This window comes from Cibotium barometz, chromosome 7 (genome assembly GCF_041138505.1).
Source record: "Cibotium barometz isolate CiBa-2024 chromosome 7, ASM4113850v1, whole genome shotgun sequence".
Classification (NCBI taxonomy): domain Eukaryota; kingdom Viridiplantae; phylum Streptophyta; class Polypodiopsida; order Cyatheales; family Cibotiaceae; genus Cibotium; species Cibotium barometz.
This window is the reverse complement of record NC_141052.1, coordinates 22,168,359-22,194,619: the sequence shown is the minus strand read 5'-3', so window position 1 is coordinate 22,194,619 and position 26,261 is coordinate 22,168,359. Positions and strand designations below refer to the sequence as shown.

Sequence of the window (26,261 nt, the reverse complement as noted above, 5' to 3'; positions counted from 1 at the left end):
TATGTATGTGAATGGATGTATGGATGTATAAGTGAATGTGTATGTGTATGTGGAATAATGAATGCGAATATGTATGTGAATGGATATGAAGTCGATATGAGTGAATGGATGAGATGAGATGTCATGTGAATCAGAATGTGAATGAATAATATAAGATGTGAACGAATGAGATGTAATGAGAAATGGATGTGATGAGACGTAATGTAAATTAAGAAAGATTGGAATGGATGTTATGTGAAGTGAATGAATTTGATGTGATGGGATGGAAAATGATGTATCTGGTCAAGAAAGGATACACATATGATTGGATTTGGGTAAAGTAATATGGATTGATATATGGAACAATCTGGAATGATGTGAGTTCATTGTAGAAACTGTATTTGTGAACTGTTTGTAAATGACTGTTTTATGTCGTCAAGAATGTTGGGGAAGCATTTTGACTGTCTTGAGAATGTGGTCTCGTGGAGTCCTACCTGATAAAGTTGCAACAGCTGACGGAGAGTCAACGGAGGACGTCTCGCATAGTAAGGTCGGTTGAGGTCTTGACCAACCTCGGTTCGATTTAAATGGTGAGCTTCCGGCACGGTGGATGAGGGACCAAGGAAGCAGCCTATGAGTGAAGCGCTAGGTGACCTGCGAAGGATCCTAGAGGGTGCTGACCATACGGTGCTCGGGCTCTGGGTCGTCGAAGATACCCACACGTGCGTCGTGAAAGATATTGAAACAAGGAGTAAGAGTTGTTTTCTGGAACTGGGCATGGATTGGGTTGATGACCTTACTGGTCCTCAACGGATGAGTCCATGGCTCTTTTATATGGATCTGTTGGTTGATCTTGCTGATCTTCAATGGAGATTCCATTTGATTTTTGTAAGTGATTATATTGCCGGGTACTATGAGCTAGGAACTATTGAAAAGGCCCCTGAGTGGACAGGTGGTGAGCGTTCTGGTTGCCAATGATGCCATAGATACTCCGATGAAGGAATGATTGGAAATTAAGATTCAACCGGATATTTTGGAGGATTGTGATCAGTGATACTATGGTTTCATTAAATGATTGTTTTTAAAGATGGCTGAATCTGTGAAAAAAGGTAATTTCATATTGGGTGTGTAAGCGGCATGACTGGTGTTAAATTTGCATGAATATCCGGCTAGGGGGCCTAGGAACTCTTTTCCCTGATACCCGGGACAAAACCTAACCAAATTCTAAATGGGATCCCATCACTACAGTGGTTGGGTGGTTCGCTAACCCATGGGACTCGATGGGGTAGGCTGGACTGATGGATCCGTAAAATGAGACTCCTTTCTATTATTACGATAGATGAAGTAAATCCCGGATAGTAATTGTTCTATAAATAAGAATCAATGGCTGTGCCTCTTGATGGGGGGAAAAAAGCGTTGATCTTTATGATCCAAGTGCAAGTTTCTTTTAAAAGATTGTAAATAGAGTTGGATTTATTGAAAAATTGTAAATAGTGTTGGATTTATTAAAAGATCTTTGCACATGTAAAAATTGAACTTTTTCAATTTCTTCCATTCCAAGGTGAATCAAGATACCAATATCACCAACTATCAGTGTTTTAAGACCACCATGCACTAGTCCCACTAGTGTGGATTCCATTTTTTCAATCCGTTTAGGTTCTCAATAAACCAAAAAAAAGTTATGGAGCATGCCCTTGAATGGGTATGCAAAATTTTAGCACAACATTGGAGGTCCCTTAAACCATACCAGATGTTCTCAATTGGATGCGTCCTATGGTTGAGGAGAAGCTCATGTACTGTACTTTAGAATGATTACTTGGCTGCATGTATGTGCATAACAAATTTTTGATGTTTTTGCATAGTGTTATAACATATGTTATTTAGAACACATACCTCACATGCCACATCGAACTTGTAACAATTTAATTATTAGATTATAAATTTTACTTCTGTGTTTTTTTGGTCTCATATTGAAGATTGGAATGTGTACTACTACTTGGATACCAAGTTTGTTAAATTCCATTGAGCAATGCATAAGTTATGGGTCGGGCAAGTTACCTATATACAAAAAATGCCTTGAACCTCACCAAAAATGGCTACACCCAAGCATGCATTGACCCTAAAAGCATTGGATAACCATAATTTCTTTAGTTGGAATATGGCCCATGCAATGGGCCAATGCTGAGTTAGTTCCAAAGAGATCCCTTGTGCCACCCTTACGATGTGCCAAGGCATCCAACTCCATGACATGCTATATACAAACCATATTTTAGTAATCAGTCATGCCATGAATAGGAATAAAAAACAGGGGATTATTAACTTACCGAGTGTAGTTCATCAGATGCTATCACATTTGGCTGCTCAATGTAATTGACAACTTGTGTTCCTCCAATTGTTGAGGAGGTGAATGCACCAAGCTGACTTGGGGCAAGCTAGCTTGTACTTCTTTGAATTCCTCCTCAGGCACCTGACCCTGTTCTGATTCTTGTATTTTCCCCTGAACAAATTGGACAACACTCTCTAATACCATACCATTAATTGGTACAAGTTGGTCCGCCATGTATTGAGAGGATCTATTGTTGTCAAGTGGAAAATCTAGCCCAATGGTAAGGAGAGATAAGCACTCATCTTGCTTTACTTTAAACATTTTTTCTAAGTCCTGCAAGAAGAGAAACTCCTCTCCATCTACCACTATGGAGCTAAGCGTACTTAGTGCTAACTCGGGCATATCTAGTGCTGCCCTTATCTCATCGGCCTCATCTACGACGACGGGTGTATCCACAACTACCATTACTAAGATGAACCTTCTCCACTGGCCCATGAGGTGGTACCTTCATCTGTTTCTTCCTCTTCATGTTGTTGAAGAAGAAACAAGGCCAGATCTTGCTCCACCACTTGATCAAGGAGCTCCGGATTTGGATCTACCTCTTTGCCTTTAACTAAATCGACCAGGGCAATGTCACCACCAACATCAACCTCATCATTGGAGTCTTGTTTATTCAACATGAGAATGAATGTTGAGATCCATGACAAAAAGTTTGTGCTCATGTTTCCCTTACCAAGAGAAACCATTTCCTGAGTGGAGAGCGCCTTGAAGTGCCCATCTTCTTGTACAACTTCTTGGTACCTACGCAATCTCTTAGGATAGTTTGAATCAATTTTGTTGATGTAGTGTAGAAGCTCGCACAAGGGACCCAAAGAGTGTTACTATCGGGGATGATCATAGAAAAGAGCTTTATGTATGTTTCCGCGTACTCCAAGGTCTGCTTCTTGTAGTCATGTTCGGTGAGGAGGATAGTTGCTTCGAAGTCAATGGGGTGGTTGCAAGATCAGGGTGCCCAGTTTTGTCCACTCAGGCACCCTCCTGTAAACAGTAAAAAAACAGGCATTTTACCTTTAGTGGCTAATCTCTCCAAGTAAATGAAGGAATTTCATTTCAAGTTCTTTTGTTGGAACATCATATTCAAAGTTGGAAATATAGTTGCATAATTTGATTAAGCATTAGATACTCAAAAGTCCTCATTTTCTTAGGTACAAAGTCAATGTATACACCCTGTCCCAAATTTGAACTGATTCCATAAAATGCTAATATCTTTTACATATAAACTCATATGAGATTCCCACTTTGTACCTTAGATCTTCACATAATACGGAGATTAACTTGATTTTTCAAGAAAATTTTAAGATATCTGTCTATTTTCTTTAAATATTTCAAGGTCTTTAAAGTGTTATGATATACGCCACTTTTGTACCCACAATATCGACCACTTAAAATCCTCAATCTTGTAGATCAAAAGAGTGGGTAGATACTGAGACATTAGTAGAATGTGGTGGTTAGTAAAAATTGCAAATCCAATGGTTGGATTTTTAATGATCTCTTTTTCAAAATTCTTCCAGACTATCAGAAGGCCTTCAAATATTAATAATCTAATTAGTAAAATTACATTTTTGATGTGAATCATCTAAAACCTATAGGGACTAGTGTACTTGTAATGGTGCATCTATGGAAAAATAAATTAGATCACTCTAAGTATGGAAAGATCATTTGTTTATCATTTCATCATATTTTTGATTAATTTTGATTAATTAGACTAATTTATATTAATTTAAGTTATATTGGGTTAATTTAAGGACAAGCATATTTTCTATTATTTGCTTGATCTCATTTTAGGTACCTTGCTCCCAAAATTTGCTCTCCAAGCATTGTCCCAGTCCAGCATAAACTAGATAAAACTGGACAACCTGATCTTGCAACAACCCAATGGTGCAAGAGAAAATGTGAAATATCTCGTGTTGGCAAGCCCACTTAGTCCTCTCTAAGAATGTAAGAAAGTTCTCATACGCCATGGAATGATCCATTAGGATTGGGATGAGAGTGCAAGCCAAGATGTAGGGAATATATACTAGCAAATGAGAGTGCTAGTGATACAAATGACGAAAATGAGGGAGGTTCCCTATTTATAGAAAAAATCAAGGTTTGAAATCGACAATTTCATACTTAATGAAAAAGGGTCGACCACCCAAAATAATTTATTAAACGTATTCATTTTAATTAAAATACTTAATCCAAGTAATATATTTAATCAAACATAACCAAATAATAATTTTGTACAAACGTATCCAAATTGAACTTATTGTGATCATTCAAGCTTTGATCCAAATAGTCCGTGCCATTCATTACATTATCAATCAAAAAGGGAAAAGTTGGATTACAATGAAAAAAAATTGGATTGACATTACCTAGTTACACTCCTAATTGTAATTCCACACCCCCGTACCTCCAAGAATCACAAACCATGAAATCTACATGAACACATATCAACAAATATCACCAAAGCATGGATGGTTAGAAAAATCAACACAAAAATGAAATAGGAAAAAGCTAATAGCTTTCGACGTTCTATCTTCTTCAAGCTTGCATCTTGTACTTCCTCAAATCCCATGATTAGTAGGTATTCTCAAACGTCTGCTAGCTTCCATTCTTTGCTAGCGTTGACAAGGTCAATGGTGCCATTGGGTAGTTTGAGTGGTAGTTCTATGGGTGAATCAACACCCTCACATGACTGCAATGGTATCCACTCCCCCTTTTTCTTCATCCATCGCTTGTAGTGGAATTAGATGTATAAATTTGTCAATGAGCATGCTTTCAAGTATCAAAGTGTGATACTTGAAATTACAACTCTGCAATAATATACATCTCCCTTATGCACCCCTTCCACTATATCCCATGCATTTCCAAATAAACCATTCATCTTCTAAGATTGCAATTATTTGCAAATAAACATTGCTGGAGTGGCTTGTGGGCAAGGACTTACAAAACACGTGCACAAAACGATGAATGGGACTTACCGAGAGGGCTTTGTAAATTTTAAAGAGGATTGGATATCACTAATCATATTTTGTTTAAACACATCTACACTCCATTTGTATGGGATTGGCCACTCTATACAGCCTAATGAGGCCTAGACGGAACTATGTAAGAGTGTGTGAAAAAGAATATTCTACTGCCAAGAAGTGTCCTAGGGTTCTTGTTGGGAAATAAAACCTCACCTATGGTGGAATGGAAAGCACTGATGAAGGTCCGTGTGATGCTCTTCAATGGTTGTTCCTCTATATAACTTGATGGGAATATGTCTGCATACACAAAACCACTAAAAAAACGAAGTGAACAACAAGGATATAATAAAATGATTTGAATAGAACCACATTAGTAACAAAATACTTAAAATTACAAGGAAACTTGGTTTTTTCCATTTGATGAGGAAGATGAATGTTTGAAGCCATGTAGACATGTTGAACCACTGCACCATGACTTCATTTCAAGTTTTCTTGAAAGCTAGCAATATTCCCTTCCAATCATGTTCCAAAACACCACAAGATTTGACTCTGTGTGGCCCTCTTGAGTGTGGCTCTAAGTAAACCAATCATTAACTCTGAATCTCTCTCCAACCCACATACCTTGCTCATTCCTAGAGTTGTTAAGAACATACTGAGAGATGGAATCACTAGGTCTCCTATTCGATGTTTCCATGGCTGAGAACTTGTTTACAAGAGGATAAAGTGACTTAAGTGGGATTAGAGGAGGAATAGGGAGGTTAGAAGGCTACTAGAGGATTAGACAAGAGCTTATAGAGACACTAAACCTTGCAACAAGATTTACAAGTAATTAGAAGAGGGATTAAAGAGGTTATTGTAAGATTAGTAGAGATATGGAAGCTTGGAAGAGGGTTAGAAACTTGCTACAAGATTAAGGAGAGATTAAAGACACACAAGAGGATTGAAGAGAGATTACAAGCTCATAGTAAAGATTATGAAGAGATTAGAAGGCTATATGCAAGATTAGAGAGGGATTATAGAGGTTATAGCAAGATTAATAAAGATATGGAAACTTGCAAGAGGGTTTGAAACTTGCTCCAAGATTAAGGAGAGATTGAAGACATATAACAGGATTGAAGAGAGATCACAAGCTTATAACAAGGAATAGAAAGAGATTAGAAGGTTACATGCAAGATTAGAGAGCTCTAGGACTAATGGTTTATAGGTGTAATTAGTTTAAGAGCATAGAAAGGGGCTAGGAAGCTTGGTGAATCCTTTTTTCACTATAGAATAATATGGAAACACTTTTTAGGGGATAAAATCACATTTTTGGAGGGGAAAATTTAATTTTTAGGGCTACTTTTTGGCTGTGCAGATTTGATGGGGCCCAAGGGAGGTGAAGTGATACTAGTGGGGCTACTAGATAAAAAAGGTGATGTGAGGACAAGCCTAAAGTATATCAATAAATATACCTAATTTAGATCCTAAAGCTAGTGGATAGAATGTTCACTCCCCCCCTCCCATTGGTCCAAACTTGATTAAAATGTCATTAAAATTAATCCTAAAATTAATGTCATTAAAATGTCATTAAAATTAATCCTAAAATGCTTCATCTTTCCTCCTCCTTCGGTGCCTTCACACCTTTCTCCTGCTGCCACAGTGTCTCCACACCTTTCTCTTGGTTCTCGTCTCGCTGTGGGCGAGGGAAGTTTTCCTCCATGATCTGGGTTCAAATCATCCGCGGTACACTAACGTCGTCTTTTTTCTCGGAAGATTAGCCTGGGCCTTTCTAGTCCATTTTTCGTAGCGCCTCTCAGGCTTGTTGCTTTTCCACCCAATTAAACACCTCTATTTATATCTTTTTTTTCTCCTACCAAAGTGACAACTTTGTGCTTCCCCCACTTATCCAAGGTCGGTTCTTTTCCCACCTCTGGAGTCTCGAGTTGCATGGATCTTGTCACCGGCACCATGGCTTATGATTCTGCCACCTTTGTGGTCATCCTGATTACTTCTTTCTCGTCTAAATCTTGGATTTCCATGGCATTTACTACCGACAGACTTGATATTGAAGCTTTGGCTCCTTCCACTACGTCCCTATGATTCCTCCAAATCTCATATAGATAAATTTGCAATGACCTCGAGCATGGCAATAGAAGCATGCAAAAGTGGTTCATTGAGCCGTGGGCACATTCCTATGAGGAAAATTTCCATGTGGATGGAATGGTGGCCTTTGGCATGAATCCTATGGAGCCATTGGCGGGATGTGTTGAACTATCGCCGCCACTAGGGCTTGGACTATAGGTTGTTGAGGGGCTCTCCTCCCATTGTTTCTACATGCCTCTCTAGTGTGTGTGTCAGTTCTATAAATGGCGCATCAGATCTTGTTTAAGCCGCATTCTTCGGCTCCATGACCATGATTCTTACACCTTGAACACCAAGTGCCTCACCGAACTTTGGGAGGGGACTTTGCTTCTTCACTAGTCAACTGATCCATGGCCATAGCCAGCAGCTCCTTGGTTGTTTTTCCTACCTTCTTGCTCTTCGACCTTGCCTTGCGATCTTCCTCCTCCTCCTTCGATTCCTCACTTGAAGTTGAGTGATCAGAATCATCCTCCTCCTCCTCCAAAGAGTGAGAAGCAGACCTTTGGACTTCCTCTTCCTCTTCCTCTTGGTCTTGCCTTTACTCTTGAAAAAATCTACCAACACGTGCTCTCTCCCGAGATCTGATTCAACCAGAGTCATTCTCGTGAGATTGGCACCAGCCTACTGCCCTTTATAATTGCTTGTTTAGTCCCTTCATAAAATAGGAATTAAGGATCTCCTCCACGAGTCGATTGGTTGCATCTAGTGTTTGGAGAAGCTTTTGAAACTTAGCAACATAGTCTTTAACCGTAAGGCTTTTCTGGCTCATCCGGCAGAGCTTATCAAGCACATGCACTGATGTTTTATCTTTCTAGAATCTTTGAGAAGAAAGGCATCTATGATTTCATTGCATGTGGGAAAATGAGCATACTCGTACTACTGAGCAACCGAGGGAGCGACACTTTTTTGTAATGTTGAGAGAAAAACAGCTTTCTTGAGGTTCTAATCCACCATGCCATGGGAACGTTCATGCGCCATGCACTGTCAAAGAGAAGGATGTGGGCATCTGCATCCTTAAAGGAATTCCCAGAGAATTTTGGATACTTCACTGTGATAGCTAGTCGCTGAAGCATGTTGTAATGTAGAAGGCGGGTGTAGAAGGCAGGGAGGTGGTGGTATAAATAGTGGTGGTGGAGTTACTGGTTCTTCTTTTGATTCATGTTTTGTTTCTTCTAGTTCTTTTGGTCCTTCTTCTTCCGGTTCTTCTTCGGGTCTAGCAAACTGGAGCTCCTGAGCTTCGAGCCATGCCGAGTAGCGCAGTTCATGTGATGACATGAAGCATTGATTCGAGCATACAGGAATCAAGAATCAAGTAAAGCAGTAAGTGAAATAGGCAGCAAGACACATCGTGGTCTCGTCGAGGTTTACCGCTACCCCGATCAACCTACTTTGTTGATGAGTGCCTCTAGTTATGCATATAGCAATACACCATTCTAATACGAGACATGCATAGGATGATGAAGAAACAACTTATCGGTTTATAGGAGATTGCACAAGTAGAAATGTTTACTTAAGACTGATCATCTCCTGCGTATAATCTGGATTGCAACAAAAGATACTGGACTTAACCGACAGATTCATAGGAAATAAAAAACAAGACAAGTATACAAAAAAGACAGACAAACACGACAAATATCCAAAGATGATACATAAAGATCTCCTTGGATTCACAAAAGAGAAGTAATATAGCAATAGCCTTTGTACTGAAGAGTTTTGATTACATCTTTTATACTGCTTAACGTGCGCAATCATAGTAGAGTGGTACAAAGATACCCTCGTGCTCTGAGCATGGCTGATTTACAAAAGTAATTACCTAATTAACTAGTGTTAAGTGCATCATCTCTGATGCACTTAACTAGTGTTAAGTGCATCGTCTCTGATGTTCCGGTGGCATTTTGGCTCAATCGTTGTCTAGTCTGGGAGTTGTCCAATGCCCGTGGCCCAACACCTAGGTGGGGGAGTACCGAGTTGCCCTAGACCTATCACTTGGGAATCGTTATCCTCGAGAGAAACACGTCCCTTGATTTATTTTCAACAACTTTAGAATATATTACCGGCCTTGTCATAACCTTGCATCCACATTTCACATAGAAATCCATGCAACAAACATTCTCACATGAGAGAGATAACCTTTTCTATTTTCTTAAAGAAAAGTTCTCTAGTTAAATACATTAGACAATCCCTTTTCTTAATCAAGAACTTCTAGAGTTAGTCCCACTTACACGACGAGGTAGAGGCCTAATATTTGCATGGTAACGGGGAGGTGAGCTGGTTCTCCCCTTGGGAGAAATTTGGAGCTACCGCTATTTGAGGTTTCATTGTATCCTCATCATGGTCAACTACCCTTCGACACCGACATCCTCCACATTCTGCACGTCCTCTATGAGCCATTATTTATTTTCGTGGTTGAGCCTTTGCTTATTTCAAGGAAGTAACTCACATGGCTTGGGAGTTGAATGGAGATACTCTGTTATGTAGAGTATATTGAGAACCTCTTGGAGATAGAGCCTCTAATCTCAGTTTATTCTTCAACCACTCACTAGGCTTTATTCATAATTAACAATCAAGTTGTAGTTTTTTTCTTTATCCTAGTAGTGAAAATGGAAGAAACAGAGAAAGACATTGATTCATTAAGAGACATCTAGATATGGGAGCAGAAGCGCAAGAAAGTTGTAGGTAGTTGGAGAGGAGACCGGCAGACGGAGAAAGGGACAAGAGATTGAGAGAGAGTGTGAAGGAGAATGAGACAAAGAATACCAGAGGGAGAAGTCCATGAGTGGGTGAGGGAATTAGTGATGGAGGGGGATTGTGAGAGTGGTGAGGGGGATTTGGTTGATGAGGGGTTTACTAGCAAGGGAGTGTAAGAGGGGTGGTGAGGGCTGAGAGAGGGGGGTGAGTATAGGCGAGGGTGGTGAGAGGCTATGCATGAGCGAATCATGGAGAGTGAGGGGGACTGGTTGCTAGCACAAATGAGTGGTGAGGAGGGGGTTCACACGTGGATCACTTTAAAAAATGCCCCCTCTACAAGTGGCTTGATGAGTGGTAAGGAGGGGGTACGCTACAAAAGGTGGTGAGAACTCGAGAGTAGCGAGGGATGTGAGTAGAGCTGGTTGCTGACGAGGGACAAAATGGAGAGAGGGAGGCGAAGCCCTCTGCCACCAGCCATGGCGGTGGCTTTCGAGGAGGAGTACCTGGGGGGTCTAAAATGGTGCACATAATAGGGATCGGGAGTCAATGCCAACGCAGATGAAGAAGTCGTGGCCGGATAGCGTGGTTGGCCAGTGGGGAGGAAAAAGATAAGGCATGCATCTACAGCAGCATGGCCGGTGGAATGAAATAACGAAGAACGTTTATGCTCCATATCATCTGGCCGGAGGTCCACCACCCAGCGAGAGAGAGGGAGGACTAATGATGAAGGGGGGGTGCTGCGCTAAGGAGCTGGTCGCCACCTCCTTTATTTTTTAGAAAATAAAATAAAATTTAGAAATAAAGCTAAAGGGTTTCTAACAAAAATTTACATCATTTTCTCCTTAAAGAAATTGAGATGTCTCCTCCTCTCAAAAAGAGGTAGGGAAAATGTTGATACAACTTAGGTACATCTTGCGAGGTAGCATCTTCTCTTGGGAAGTCTTTCCAAAAACGAACTAAATATTCCCTAATGACTCTATTTTCGAGAGTCCCTTCTCTAGAACTAAGGATTCTATTTGGTTGAATTTCTTAAGTGCTTTGGGATGGTATGACTATTTTATCATCATCTAGGATATGGTCAAGACTAGATACATAGGCTTTCAAAGGGTTTACATGGAATACATTATAGACTTTTAGATGAGGGGGTAGCAATAGCTCATAGGCTTGGTCATTGATTCTTTTGGTGATGACATAAGGTCCACAGTATCGAGGGCATCACTTTTTATACTTTCCTAAAGATATAGAGCTTCTTTTTGGATGTACCCTTAGAAAGACCATATCTCCTTCTTTGAATAATTGTTGAGATCTTTTGACATTAGCATAATGTTTTTGTATGTCTTAGGCAACCTTGATCTCCTTCCGGAAAACTTTCATTTCTTGATCCATGTAATCCAGAGCATTTGTTTAGAGGCTTCTACTCTATTCATTTGTTTAAAGGCTTCTACTCTATTCATTAGATCAAACCAATTTAATGGTATTATACAATCTTGACCATATAAAGCCTTAAAATGGGACATACCTATCCTCTTGTGATAGTTGAGTGATAGGTAAATTCTACCAATGGGCAGGTAATGAAGCCATAGATTTGGCTCGCATTCCAATAAGCCATGAGTGTCTTCAATGACTTGATTTTCCCTTTCAGTCTGACCATCTACCTCTCGATGAGAGGCCATGCTAAAGTTTAATTGAGTTACAATCCCCTTAAAAAGATCAGTCCAAAACCGAGAAGTAAACTTTGTATCCCTTTCACTGACAATCCTTTTTGGTGGCAAACCATGCAGTTTGAATATCTCTTTGATGAATATTCTTAGAATGTCCATTTCCTTGTTGAGAGAAATTAAATGGGCTACTTTTGTTAGCCTTTCCACCACCATCGTGATAGAGTCATAACCCCCTTATACAGAAAGAAGGATTGTAAAAAAATCTATACTGATACATTCCCACTTCATTTGAGGAATGTCTAGGGGTGAAATTGGCCTTTCATCCTTGTTCCTTTGATAAGATAAGAATTGTGTGACATACCTGAGTATATCTTTCTTGAATCCTGGCCAAGAGAAACTCGTTTGTAGTAGAACATTCAACATCTTCACATATCTTGGATGTCTGGCCAATGTTGCATATCATGAGCTTCACGTAGGAATTGATCTTTTAACTCTTTAATGTTTGGTATGCACAACCTTAGTTGGCCGAATAAGAATCCAAAAGAGTGTAATCTTTGATTATCCTACTCTCTTTCTCAGAGTGAGTTGTTTGGGCCAAGAGTTGTAAATTATGCCCAAAGTACTCATCTAAGGAGGCTGCATTGTACTTCACTTCCATAAGTAAAGGGTTACTATCATAGAGATTGTAGACACAAAGAACTTCCTACTCAATGCTTTTACAACTACATTAGCTTTGCCCTGTCTATATTTAATTTTAAAGTCAAATTCTCATAAAAATCCACTTTAGCTCTTATGATCTATAGTAAACATGAACCTTCTGCCAAGTAGGTATTGTTGCCATAACTTAAGAGAATGAATTATAGCCAAACATTCTAGACCATGAGTAGCATAGTTTCTCTCGTAATCTTTGAGTTTCCTTCAAGTGTAAGCTACTAGTTTTCCTTCTCCACCAGTAGCCAATCCATTAGCATTAGTGACTACTTCAAAATGTGCATCAAAATTTTACAGTTGAAGGATGGGTGAAGTTGTGAGAGACACCTTGAGTTTATCAAAACTTTGTTGATGCTTCTTAGTTCAAACTATTTTTGTATTCTTTTTAAATATCTTCAATCAAGGTGTGGCTATCTTTGCATAATCTTGAGTAAATATTTGGTACCACCCTATGATTCCAAGAAATGCTTGAATCTCCTTGATGTTGGATGGTTAAGGCTATTCCGCTATATCTTGTACCTTTGCCGGGTCTATTGAAATCCCATCCTTAGAGACAATGAATCCCAAATATTCATTTTTTTCTAGAAAGAAGGTACACTTACACTTTTTAGCAAAGAGTTGATACTCCCTTAGGATTTCTAGAACTTCTCTAACTTGGGCTTCGTGCTCTTTCTCATCCTTAGAGTAGATCAGAATATCATCAAAGAACACCAAAACATGATTGTCAAGATGCTTCCTGAATATATCTTGCATGAGCCTGTTAAATTTTACTAGGGCATTAGTCAACCCAAACATCATCATGTATTAATAATGCCCATATTTAGAATTAAATGCTTTCTTTGGGATGTCTTCTTCCTTGACCCTAATCTGATAGTAGCTAGACTTTAAATCAATTTGTGTGAAGACGGGCTCTGTGAAGTCGATCTAGAAGTTTTTCAATCCTAGGGATTGGATATTTATTCTTCACTGTGATTTAATTTAGCCCCCTATAGTACCTCCTCAAGAATTTCCCAAAACTCTCTCTCTCTCTCTCTCTCTCTCTCTCTCTCTCTCTCTCTCTCTCTCTCTCTCTCTCTTTCTTTATACTACACATCAAGGTGTAGTCTTTTTTGAGTCAATAAATGGGCATAGAAACACCCCTAATAGTAGAGAGGTGTGGCAATAACTATTGGGAATGGGTGGATGAGAAAGGGACCATCTAGGACATTGTTGAAAGTGTGGAAGAAGGTGTTGACAATGAGCACAACAAGTATTGAAGCTTTTTGAGAAGTAGAGTTAGATCTAGGTTGCTTTTACAAAGAGAGAGACTATGTATCCAACTAGTGGGTTTGTTCCCCAAAAAACCCACCATCCTATACTCTAGAATCCAAAGAAGGGAACAATATTTCCATTCCCATTTTCCCCAAAAACATTCTTATCTTCTATAACACCATATGACAAGTCTTGAGGTTTCAAATGTCAACATAAGTTTCATTCTATTATTGGCATATTACTTGATACATGAAATTAATAAGAGTCCATACAATGAAAATACAAAAGTGTTGTTGACATTCCTTGACACATGGAAATTTCAAGAGCCCATTCACTAAGAATGGAAATTTCAAGAGCCCATTCACTAAGAATATGGGTGACATCACGTACAGAAAAAGTCATAAACATTCGTGAAAGGAACAAAACCATAGTAAATGTTATAAATAAGGAAAACATCCATGAAATGTCATAAAGATCATGGTCCTCTGTAGATGACTTGAAACCAATATGCTACATCACATGTAGATAGAGAGAGCCAAGATTCGCTCCCAAAAATAGATAGATTATCATTATAAATAGGTATATATAGGTGAGCCCTATTATGATGATGTTAGCCATATATATCACACAAGGGTCTCTGGCTTTAGGTGAAAAAACCCTTGGGGAGTACAAGGGAAAAACCCTAGCCCCTATACATACCCATGACAAAACATAAATATACATAAAGTTTGACTAGGTATGCTGTGCACTATCATGGTCTTTTCTTTATGATATATACAATGGTAATCATAGATCATGTGCATGTCAAACATGCGGCTATCTGTCAGGTTCAGAGTGAAGGCCCCTCACAAAAGTGCATCATAACCATTTACATCATGCTCAATGCATAGACAATGCCTATGTGTACTGATTGTGTAGTACTGACTATGACATTCTACCCATCCCACCACAACCTGCAAACAAATCAATGATGCTATGACTAACCTCTGTGAATGTAGTGATAAGACACCTATAAAAACAAAGTTTCTTCTTATCAAATGTCATAAGATTGAGAGCCAGCATGCATGGATGCATAAAGCATGAGAACAAGCATGGATGGATAAATCATGAATAATTAGTCTCACCAGTAGAATATACCCATCCCACCACAACCTGCAAACAAATCAATGATGCTATGACTAACCTCTGTGAATGTAGTGATAAGACACCTATAAAAACAAAGTTTCTTCTTATCAAATGTCATAAGATTGAGAGCCAGCATGCATGGATGGATAAAGCATGAGAACAAGCATGGATGGATAAATCATGAATAATTAGTCTCACCAGTAGAATATACCTGTTCTCTCAGCCCCCCCATGTATATATGTCCATGCGGCCTTGGTCCTTGGAAACGTAAGATGCCTACTTTCCATGAGCACACTCCTAGTTGCTAGTGGAAAGCTCCTGGGATCCACTTAAGCACCACGAACATGATGCATGGTCGGCATAGGGAAATCTTCCCTCCTAGAGAACATTCCCAATGTCAAATCAATACCTGAAATGAAGGTCATACTCATTATCATGTCTTTCATGGACATCCTACCCTCCCGCCATACCAAACATAACCATAGAGGCTACTCTTACCCTCTTGCCATGTCGAACATAACCTTGGTCATATAACAAAGTATTTTTGCACCACAATGCCAACTCATTCTTGGTTGCACTCTCATGAACAAGTGGAAAATGAGATGCTAGGCAACAAGTAACAAACCAACCTTGATCGGCAATAAAAAGCCGACTGCAAGCTCTGTTGCACCCCATGCCAACTCATTGGAGAACTTGTTCCAAGGGGAAAATTCTTCTAAATCTACAAACTCCACTTGCAAGCTAGTTGGAAAGTCTGCCCAAACAAAGTTCACCACTTTTGTGTGCAAGGCTCACAAGCATGAGAGAGAGATGGTTTATTTATCTTTTCCAACCATGCTTCAATCCTGAATCACAAGAACATGCATACAAAGTTAGATGTGGCATTTATAACTAATACAAAGAAAAGTAAGTACACCCAACTAAACACGTACATCTCATTGTCTGGACCAGCCACTAAGTTGACCACATTTGTAAGCATGGCAGTGATATATGTATAGAACCTGGGGCCTACAAATAGTAAGAAGAGAGTTTTTTATATCTAGTTTATGAAATCATTGTAGGGTTGAGTTGCTTACTCTTATTTACATTGTACTAACCGGTTTAGACTCCCCACCTAACCCTGTGATCGATGGATCCGATGCTCTTTTGCTCCTGCTCTCCCTTTGCTGGTTGATGTCTTAATTATTCAACTCTTGTATCATTAAAAATGACAATAAATTGAACAAAACACAAGTATATGGTCCGAGAGAAATGGAAAATAAATTTGGTGCATAAGTGACCACCCGAAGTTCCAATAGGGAAAATTTGGACTCACTTTTGGGCCTTTTAATCTCTTTGAGATTCTAGGGAATATTCCATAAGGACCAATGAGGGTGAGACTACGGAAATTTTGAGGTTACTTTTTGGTGGGAAGGCCATAACTTGAGCATAAAAACTCCAAATTCGTTGAAGGTTGGTGTGTTAGAATCCTCTCATGAAGATCTTTCCAATGATATGTTACATGACATAGTTTTGAGGTACTATGGATAGAGTTATCCATGATCCCCCTTTTCGTAATAGAATGATGACTTGGCATTTCTTAGAGGGCCCAAAAATGAGTCCACATTTTCCCTAATGTCTTTCTTCACATTTGTAATGAAGCGTTTGTAATGAAGCGGTGGACACATGACTGTGGAGACAAATTGTACATAGGAGGCCAAAGGCCAAAAGCATACATTGTATTAGGGCAGGGGCCAAGTGTAAGTGAGGGACCTAGGCCAACTAGGGTGGACATTAATAAGTATGTGTGAAAGGGGGCCATGGTATATAGGCCAATGTGAACTATAATCAGAATTAACTCATACTAATCATGAATTAAAAGCTAACAAGATTTTTGGCAATCTTGCCCTAAGGCTTCTCCTTGCTCATGGATGGTGCTGCTAAACCAATGTTCCCACTCCATTATTTGAGTGGTCAATCATAGTTCATTGCAGTGGTATCAGAGCTTCCTATTGATCCTATTTCTCCAAAATTTTACCATGGTTTTCTAGATAAATTTCCAGCCCTTATGTGCTTGAAGGAAACCCACGTTTCATCATCGCTCTTGGTTGCATCATCTCACCTTTGAATACTATCATTTAGGCAACATTAGGGGGATACTATTGAGCATAATTAGCTCCTAATCTATGGTTTAGAGAGGCAACAATAGGCCGTGCCCATTTTCTATAGAGAAGGGTGACATTTTCTATAGAGAAGGGTGCCCATTTTCTATAGAGAAGGGTGCCATTTTCTTGAAGTGGGACTCCATTCTAGTGTGAATACAAACTTAAATGCTTTCTTAAGCTTAGCAATGGCATCTTCTATCAGTTTCTACCATCTTGGAGACCTATTTCATTAGATTTGAGGGCCATGGACTCTTCAAAAGGCTACAAGGCCCATGTTTTTCATCAAGGCAAGATCATTTAGCAACCAACATTCAATATTGTGGCTTCTTGGTAACATTTGAACAATTGATAAACATTTTATTGCATCAATTGATTGATTTCTTGGATTTCTTGAATCTACACTTGAGATTTGGGGTTTTCTTCCAAGCGAACCAATTAATGATGACATAATTAAGCAAAGTTTCTTACCAAATGGCCAATTTATCAACCATTGCTCTCAAGTTTGGGTTTTGCTAAGCAAAGTTTCTTACCAATTAATCAACCATTGCTCTCAAGTTTGGATTTTGCTAAGAATGAATCATTTTCATCCTCTTGTGGAGCCTTGTGGTTTATTTCAAGCTTTTGGAAGCATTATTTACCTTGCTATTGCTTATTGGATGCTTCAACTTCTCAAATGCATGTAAATGGTATGCCAAATGTGCAAAAATCTTGGCAAACATATGCTATGAAGGGGATTTTAAGATTATTAATGGTAAGCATCAAAGAGAAGGCTTTGAGAAATTTCATTTCTAATCACTATTAGATTTAACTTTGGATGTGTTGAATCATTAGTGATGATTGATGGTGCATGCGTACATACTTGAATGTATGAACAATTGTAAAAGCATGAGTCATGCTTAAAATCAATTTGTAAGTGATCTCACCACCTGTTTAAATAGTTCATTCACTCTCCACATCACTTTGCATTACACCTTCTATTTCTAGCATACTAGTGATGTGTGAGGGTACCCCGATATATGGAGAGACCGTGGGGAGCATGTCTTGAACTCACTGTGCCATGAGTGCCATAGGAAAGTGATACGGTGAGGGATTAAGGTACATGGTGGGGAAGAAATGGCCCAAAACTTTTCCCTTGGATTGTAAACTTGGGTAAAGAGCTTGGCCGGGGAAATCGAAAAGCTTCAACATGCTCCACCGACGTACATCCTCAAGACAATATCAAGAGAAATCTTGTGGCAAAATGATGCATGGGTGAGGTATTGGGACAATTATGCAATGATTTTGGCATGCAAAAAGACACTTACAATGGTCAAATTCACATGCAATTGGATTTCATTGGACATTAGGGCAATTTGGCAATGAGTGCATGAGTGTTGTAACACTTCATTACATTGAGATTTTTCCCAATTTCAAAGGGGATGCTGTTCGATTTTGCTCAGAAATTCATGTGTGGATGTAATGAAAATCCTAATTCAATCATCAGGGTTTTGGGCAAGTAACAAGGTCTCTACATCGCATTACAAATTTCTTCTCTAGAGCTTTGAAACAAGCTAATGATTGCATAAATCAAATACCAGAAGTGGGCCTTATTCAGGGTTTCACTAGATTCATAAAACCCTAATTTAGTCCAAGGGGTTTTGAAGGTTCAAAAAAGTGATTGGATATACTTATAGTACTCCCTGAGACCTACCAAATGACACAAAAAAATTTGGAATTAGGTACTGCATGCTTGGTCAACACACAAAAGTCAAAACAGAGAATACTTCCACTTTGAGTCAAGCAACAGGATTTTTGTTTAGGGATAGTACCACTTAAGATCTTTCCAAAATCTATTGCCGAAAAAATTCTAACTTCATATTAGGGTTTTGGAGCCAAATTACTATTTTCAGCAATGTTGTACAAAGCCTAAAACAAAGAATATTAGGGCTATCTTAACATTTTTTGTTATTGAATATTTGGATACAATGCAACAAGAGCTATCCATAGAGACCTAGATCAACAATTTTCGACACCATTTGAACCTTTTACTAGCCATTATGCCAAGGGGCATCCATCCAAGCAAGCGATGGGACTTCAAGATATAAGAGAAGATAGGGAAATGGTGAATGAATATCATGTAGAGGTGATTGATGAAGAGGACATGAGTTTACAAGGGGACAACGACAATGAAAATATGACACATAAGACAAATAATGTGAAAATGGGGCCAAGTTTTGAAAATGTGGCCAATGCATCAAATCAATTGGGAGGAGAAAACGCACCCCCACGATTCCCGCTTATGACAAATGACATGTTACAAATGATGATGATGATGAGAAAGCAGGATGGAATCCATGATGCAACCACTTGTTAAAAGAATGATGCAACCAATAATGAAAGAGATTAGGGGCATTCATGATGACATAAAGAGAAAGGATGAAGATAAGGGTGCACGATCTCATAATGTTCGGTTTTCATTCTACTTATGGTGCTATGCGCAACCCAATGCTTCCGTACACACCAAATGAAGGCAAAGGAAAGGTTCATGCATTTCCAAACCCAAGGAATGAAGGCTCAAAATTCCCAAGGAGTGATGGTCATGTTCCATTCAAGGGGAATACTCATCGAGGTGATGCTTCAAGACCTCATGTTGTTGAGGAAGATCTTGTTGGTGAGTTTGAGGATAAAAATGATTATATGGATGAGCCTATGCATAGGCATGGTGACCATCATGGGGATGGAGATGGAATCAAGGCTGTAAAAGATTATCCTTTCAAAGTTTAGTGGTGATGAAGGTACTACAATGACATCTTTGAGGAGTGGGTGAACAAATTGGATCTCTATTTTGAGATAAACCCTTGAAGTGAGAAAGCAAAGGTTTACTTTGCTACCTTACACTTGGAAGGGTATGTTCATGCATGGTGGATGCATCTCCAATCACAAGATTATGAGGTCACAAGTTGGGATGCATTCAAGGCAGATATGAGAGAAGCATTCACTTCCAAGATGCAAAAAGATAAAATGTTTTGTGAATGAGACAATCTACAACAAATCTACAACAAAGATACTTGAGTGTGAAGAAATATACACATAAGTTTCTTGAACTTATGCTTCATGTTGAATGGTTTAGTGAAGAGTTTAAAATAGTGAAGTATATCAAGGGCTTGAAGAATGCAATTGGAATGGATATGAAGGCACAAAGACCAACAGCTCTCAAGGATGCAATGATCTTGGTCAAGGTATATGAGGAAAAGTATACAAATACATGGGTGAATCATCGGCGAGATTATGGGTCAAATGCTTTCACAAAGCCACCTTTTAACACTCCCAATGTACCTAAATTTCCTACCATCTATGGTAGTGGTGGCAAACCATACACTACGGCGGGTGGTTTCAAAAGTGAGAATACTTCTCAAAAGCCTTCACAACAAGTGGGTGAAAATCCAACCAATGATGGGGTTACCAAGACCAAATTTGTGAGGGAAGACCGCATCAATCAAATGAGGGACAAAAACCTATGCTACAATGTGGTGGAAAGTATCACAAAGAGCATTGGAAGGAGTGCAAAGCCTGCAATGTCAAAATTAATATGGTTTAATCAAAAGTGGTGGATGAGACTAAGGACAAAGAAATAGAGCCACTTGATGAGCCATATGAGTTTGTGGATGCCGACCATTATTTAGACCTGGAAGGGGAGTTTCCTTTTGATCCCAATGGTTCTCTTGGTGATCTTTTTTATTACAATGATGGCTTACTACATACTTTGGGTGCTACAACTGTATATGGACACAATTCTACTCTTTGTTCCATATCCAACAAATCCTATGCTAGTTGCAAAGGGTCACATACATTGAGATTCAAGGCTACCATCAAGGGAAGGATTGCATTTGTGTTGGTGGACAGTGGTAGCACACACAATTTTGTGAACTATAATTTACTGCGAAATCTCAAGTTGTACCCGAAGGAATTAGCAACAATGAAGAGAAAAGTTGAAGTGGCAAACGAGGATAACATGGATTTCATAATGATTTGTAGAAATGTGGAATTGATGCTCTCAAAGGATTACACTTGCAAAGCTGAATTGTTGGTGCTAGATATGGGGTCGATTGAAATGGTTTTGCGGTGTGATTGTCTATCAAATCTTGGAGCCTTCTCTATGAATTTGCAAACAACAAGGATTTTTGAGGTTTATGCATGGAAAGGAGACCATTACATTGCATGGTTTTTGGCACCTCAAATTTAACCTTGATCAATATCACACAACTCAACTTCAAGAGAGAATTGAAAAAGAGTGGCTATATGTACGTTTTTCAGCTTTGTAAACATGAGGATAATGAGAAAGAGAGCAAAGTTACACATGTGGTCATGGAGAAGCTGCTTAAGGAGTATGAAGATGTGTTCCATATGCCCAAGTGCTTGCAACCAATGAGGGAGGTAGATCATGCCATTGAGTTAGATCCTAATGCAAGGCTGGTCAATAAACCTCCGCATAGATTATCAAAAGTGGAGAAAGATGAAGTGGCAAAGCAAGTTAAAGAGCCCATAGATATAGGGTGGGTGGAACCGAGTCAATCATCATTTGTATCGCCCGTTTTATTGGTGAAGAAGAAGGATGAGACTTTTAGAATGTGCATAGATGATCGGGATGTTAATAAAATCATCATCAAGAATAGGTACCCAATCCCAAGAATTGATGATCTCTTGGATGAATTTAAGAGTGCCAAGTTCTTCACCAAGATTGACTTGCAGTCCAATTACCACCAAATAAGAATGAAAAGTGGGGGATGAGCACAAGATGACATTTCATCCTGAAAGAGGTCTCTATCATTTCATGGTGATGTCGTTTAGGCTATGTAATGCACTCGCCACTTTTCTGTTGGAAATAACCCAAATATAAAGACAATATTAAAGCCCAAGGTTCAAAGGTTATTATCGTTGTAACCAGCATTTTAAAAGGCACAAGAATCTAGTCAAAGAGGTGAAAAGAGGATGCCCTCCTCTGTAGAGATTCAGGGAGAAAATAGAGGGCAGTGCCCACCTACATTCAGTCCACCTCTCCATATTCCTCTCCATCTCTCCTAAAATCAAGGCACATCTCGTATATTCAAGGATGTACTCTTGGCCTATAAAAAGGCACCTTTGGGAATGAAAAATCAATTCTCGTGTTTGATTCATGCCCTTTGCATGCTTGTATGATTAGCTTAATCTCATTTTAATCATATTCTTAATCACCCATCACTAATGGCATACATATGCTTTGATCCACCATAAATTCATCATTACTGCCATTTTACTTCATGGTATCAGAGTTAGGTGATCCCTTGGTACCGTAATTACACTCCTCTAATCATTTTTACAACATAATTCATTATGAATAGATCATTAAGATTTTATTACTGCTTTGGTGGGCTTTGATCTCTATGTACACTTAATATTTTGGTGATCTAAAATTTTAGGCGCTTTCTCATCACATCATGGCACATAGTCGAGCCTCTTTAATTGCTCAAAAACGTCATGCGGTGCAGCAGATTTGTGCGTTTTTCAAAAATCGACACCGTTGGCTTGCAGAGTCCAGAACTCACTATAGAGTGAGTCATTCAAGGAATTGTTTGGGGGATTTTGTATCCCTGAGTCATTGGAGGAATTGTTTGGGGGCTTTTATATCCCTAAAAGGGTTCTCAAAAGGATCAACCACACAGGCTACACAAGGGATATTATCAATCGACTGTTTTCTACAGAATACCACAATAAGAAGAATTTCTTGATTTGTTCAATTAATCTTTAAATACTTGGTTTTTTTATCCATTCAAGTTTTAAATATTTAATTCATGTGTTTCTAAAGCCTTATATAGCCTCACTTCAAGTTTCCCTTCTTATTTGTTGGTACTCCATTTGAGCACTCCAAATCAGAGTACCCCCCGCACATGCCAACATTGAACTTACCTCAGAACTTACCTCAGAAAAACAAGCAATTAATCTTTATAATTGAAATGTTTAGTGACCATTTCTTGGTCTAACCCAACATTAGAGAGTTTCTATTGATGTTTATGTAAACAATTTTGACTCTTACTCTCATTTTCTACCCCTAATTGTACCCACCAAAGTCATATAGTTTTTTGCATATACAAAACATGGTGCTTATCTCAATGTATTTGGGGTTTTGGGATAATTACTTACATTAATCACAATTGTAGGATATTATACACTGCCCTAGGTTTATCTCAATGGTAAGAACTTCTCATGGCTTCATCTAAAATGCTAGATAAGTTTAATGGCCAAAGTTTCCACACCTGGCAAACCAAAATTAAGGGGTACTTAATGAAGAAGAATCTATGGAGTCTTGTAAAACCACAACCTGATGATGGAGATGAAAATTTTGTTATTATATTATAGAAACCACTATTGCATTGCAATCCAAAGATGAGCAAGCATTGCGCATCATAATCACTACACTTGATGATGGTTACATTCATTACATTGATGATGATAACACTACTGCAATGGCATGGGACACACTTGAAAAGATATTTAATGCTAAGGCTAAACACTCCAAAATTAGTCTTAAAATTCAATTGTATGAGCTTAAAATGGAATATAGTGAAGGCGTGGCTTTACTAATCAAGAGACTTAAGAGTCTTTGACTTAACTTGTGTATGTGAAGGCTCCAGTATATGAAGAAGATGTCATTGCCATATTGTTAAAGGCTATGCCTTCAAATTTCAATCAAATAGTCACTATGCTTTAAAGAGTAACCCATTCCTTCTTTGGAAAGTGTGATTAACTCTTTGCAAGAAGAAGAGAAGAAGCTTGTCAAAGATGACTTTAGAGGCGCCTATGTTGTCTCCTCTAACAATATGAAGAAAAAGTGTGCAAGCTATGGAAGAACAAATAATCTTACTAACGACTGCTTCACCAACAATCCATGTGTGCATTGTGGAAAGACAAATCACTCATCTTAAAGGTGCTATCTCAAGGACAAGAAGAAAGGAAAGAAGAAAGTCAACACTGTTGTAGAAGAAACCAACCTTGCTCAAGTGTGTGAAGATGTAGAGGACTCTTATGCCTTTTAAAACATTATCTAAGTCATATTTGGCTATGCCTTATGTCTGTGGGAGCACTAGTTGTTGAGTAATTCTTGTTGTGTTGCTGGCTGCTTAACTCTTTGTTGTGTATACCCACCTATTGTTGTTAATCCATGCCTTGAAGTTTGTAAGAGAAGAGTACACACACCCTATGTACCCTATGTTGTGATTAAGGGGGTTCTCTATCTCAATGTATCAAGGAGGATTTGTTGTTAGGCAAAGTCAGTTATAAGTCATTGTTTTCATGTTTGGATTATAGGAGGGTGTTGGAAATAACCCAAACATAAAGACAAGATTAAAACCCAAGGTTCAAAGGTTATTATCCATGTAACTACAACATTGTAAAAGGCACAAGAGTCTAGTCAAAGAGGTGAAAAGAGGGCACCCTCCTCTGTAGAGAATCAGGGAGAAAATTGAGGCAGTGCCCACCTACATTCACTCCACCTCTCCTACAATAACTCTACCTCTCCACATTCCTCTCCATCTCTCCATCTCTCCACCTCTCCTACAATAACTCTACCTCTCCACATTCCTCTCCATCTCTCCATCTCTCCTAAAATTAGGGCACCTCTCCTATATTCAAGGATGTACTCTTGGCCTATAAAACGACACCTTTGGGAGTGAAAAATCAGTTCTCGTATTTGATTCATGCCCTCCGCATGCTTGTGTGATTAGTTTAGTCTCATTTTAATCATATTCTTAATCACCCATCACTAATGGCATACATATGCTTTGATCTGCCCCCATAAATGCATCATTACCTCCATTTTCCTTCATTTTCAAGCATTGATGAACAAAGTGCTACAACCATTCCTCTTCAAGTTTGTATTGGTGTTTTTTTAATGAAATATTGGTGTATAGAAAGAGTTAAAAGGAGCACTTAGTTCATGTGTGTGAAGGAAGTATTTGATGCATTGAGAGCCAACCAATTGCATGCTAAAGAAACCAAGTGTACATTCATGGAAAAGGAGGTGGAATACCTTGTCACATTGTACACATTGATGGCATAAAGGTAGATCCCAAGAAGGTGGAATGTGTGAAGAATTGGCCTACTCCCATCAATCTCACTCAAGTGCAGGGATTCTTAGGTCTCTCAGCATTTTATGATCGGTTCATTGAGAAGTATGCACATATAGTAGCTCCTTTGACGGATAAGTTGAAGAAGGATGCATTCTTTTGGGATGTTACAGCACAAAAGAGTTTTGGTGAGCTAAAAAGAATGCTTACTGCGGCACCTATCTTGATATGCTCGGATTTCTCCAAGCCTTTCACTAATAGAGCAGATACATGTAGAAGAGGCATTGGTGCCATGTTGTATCAAGACCATGGGGTAATTTCTTATGAAGTCCACAAACTTGATGACAAGGATATGGGGATGCATGTGCATGACCAAATCTTACATGCAATCAAGAAATGCCATCACTATCTTTATGGAAGAAAGTTTTGTGTGCAAAGTGACCATAGGGTTCTTTAATTATTCTTATCACAATCAAATCTTTCACCACCTAAGCAAAGAAGGTGTTTGGCTACCCTTCAGCAATATGATTTTGAGATCACATATATAAAGGGAAAGGAAAATGTGGTGGCAAATTCACTTTCTAGAATATGGGCATGTTCATTATATCAGACATCACAGAAGTGCATAATGATTGGATTGAGGAGATTCAAGAGGAATACATACTTGATTACGAGGTTTCACAAATAGTGCAAAAATAACAGCATGGTGTTTTTATGATTTACCTCATTTTCGGTTACAAAATGGTATCCTCTATCGCAAAGAAAGGGTGTATCTTATACCCCACTCATTCTTCAAGAAAAAGGTCATGGTGGATGAGATGCATTCTAATCCCATGGTGGGACATTTGGGTTTTTTCAAAACCTACAATGGCATAAGAAAGAGATTTCATTGGAAAGGTCAATGTAGGGAATTCAAAGAGTATGTTGCTAAGTGTATGCCTTGTGAACTCAACAAGGATACCACACACAAGCCCGATAGATTGCTTCAGCTCTTACCTATTCCGGATGCATATTGTTATGGATTCAATGCCTGGCTTGCCTTCTACCAAGAGGGGATGGGATAGCATCTATGTGGTGGTTGATTGATTGTTGACAAAAGTTGCCCATTTTGTACCAACAGAAGTGAGACACTCGACATCTATGGTGGCACACCAACTCATGGAAAA

At 38.9% G+C, this 26,261-nt stretch overlaps 1 long non-coding RNA gene across 8 annotated transcripts in view; it reads right to left on the bottom strand.

The window, feature by feature from the left end:
- LOC147636786 (uncharacterized) overlaps positions 1-26,261 on the bottom strand; it is a 101,025-nt gene that overhangs the window by 18,022 nt on the left and 56,742 nt on the right. Inside the window, exon 2 of one of the 8 annotated variants that reach the window (XR_015266226.1) lies at positions 18,043-18,703. The exons of the other annotated variants lie outside the window; for them this stretch is intronic. This is a non-coding gene — a long non-coding RNA (uncharacterized LOC147636786). Of the gene's footprint in view, positions 1-18,042; positions 18,704-26,261 lie in introns of those variants that run through there. 8 annotated transcript variants of the gene reach the window in all.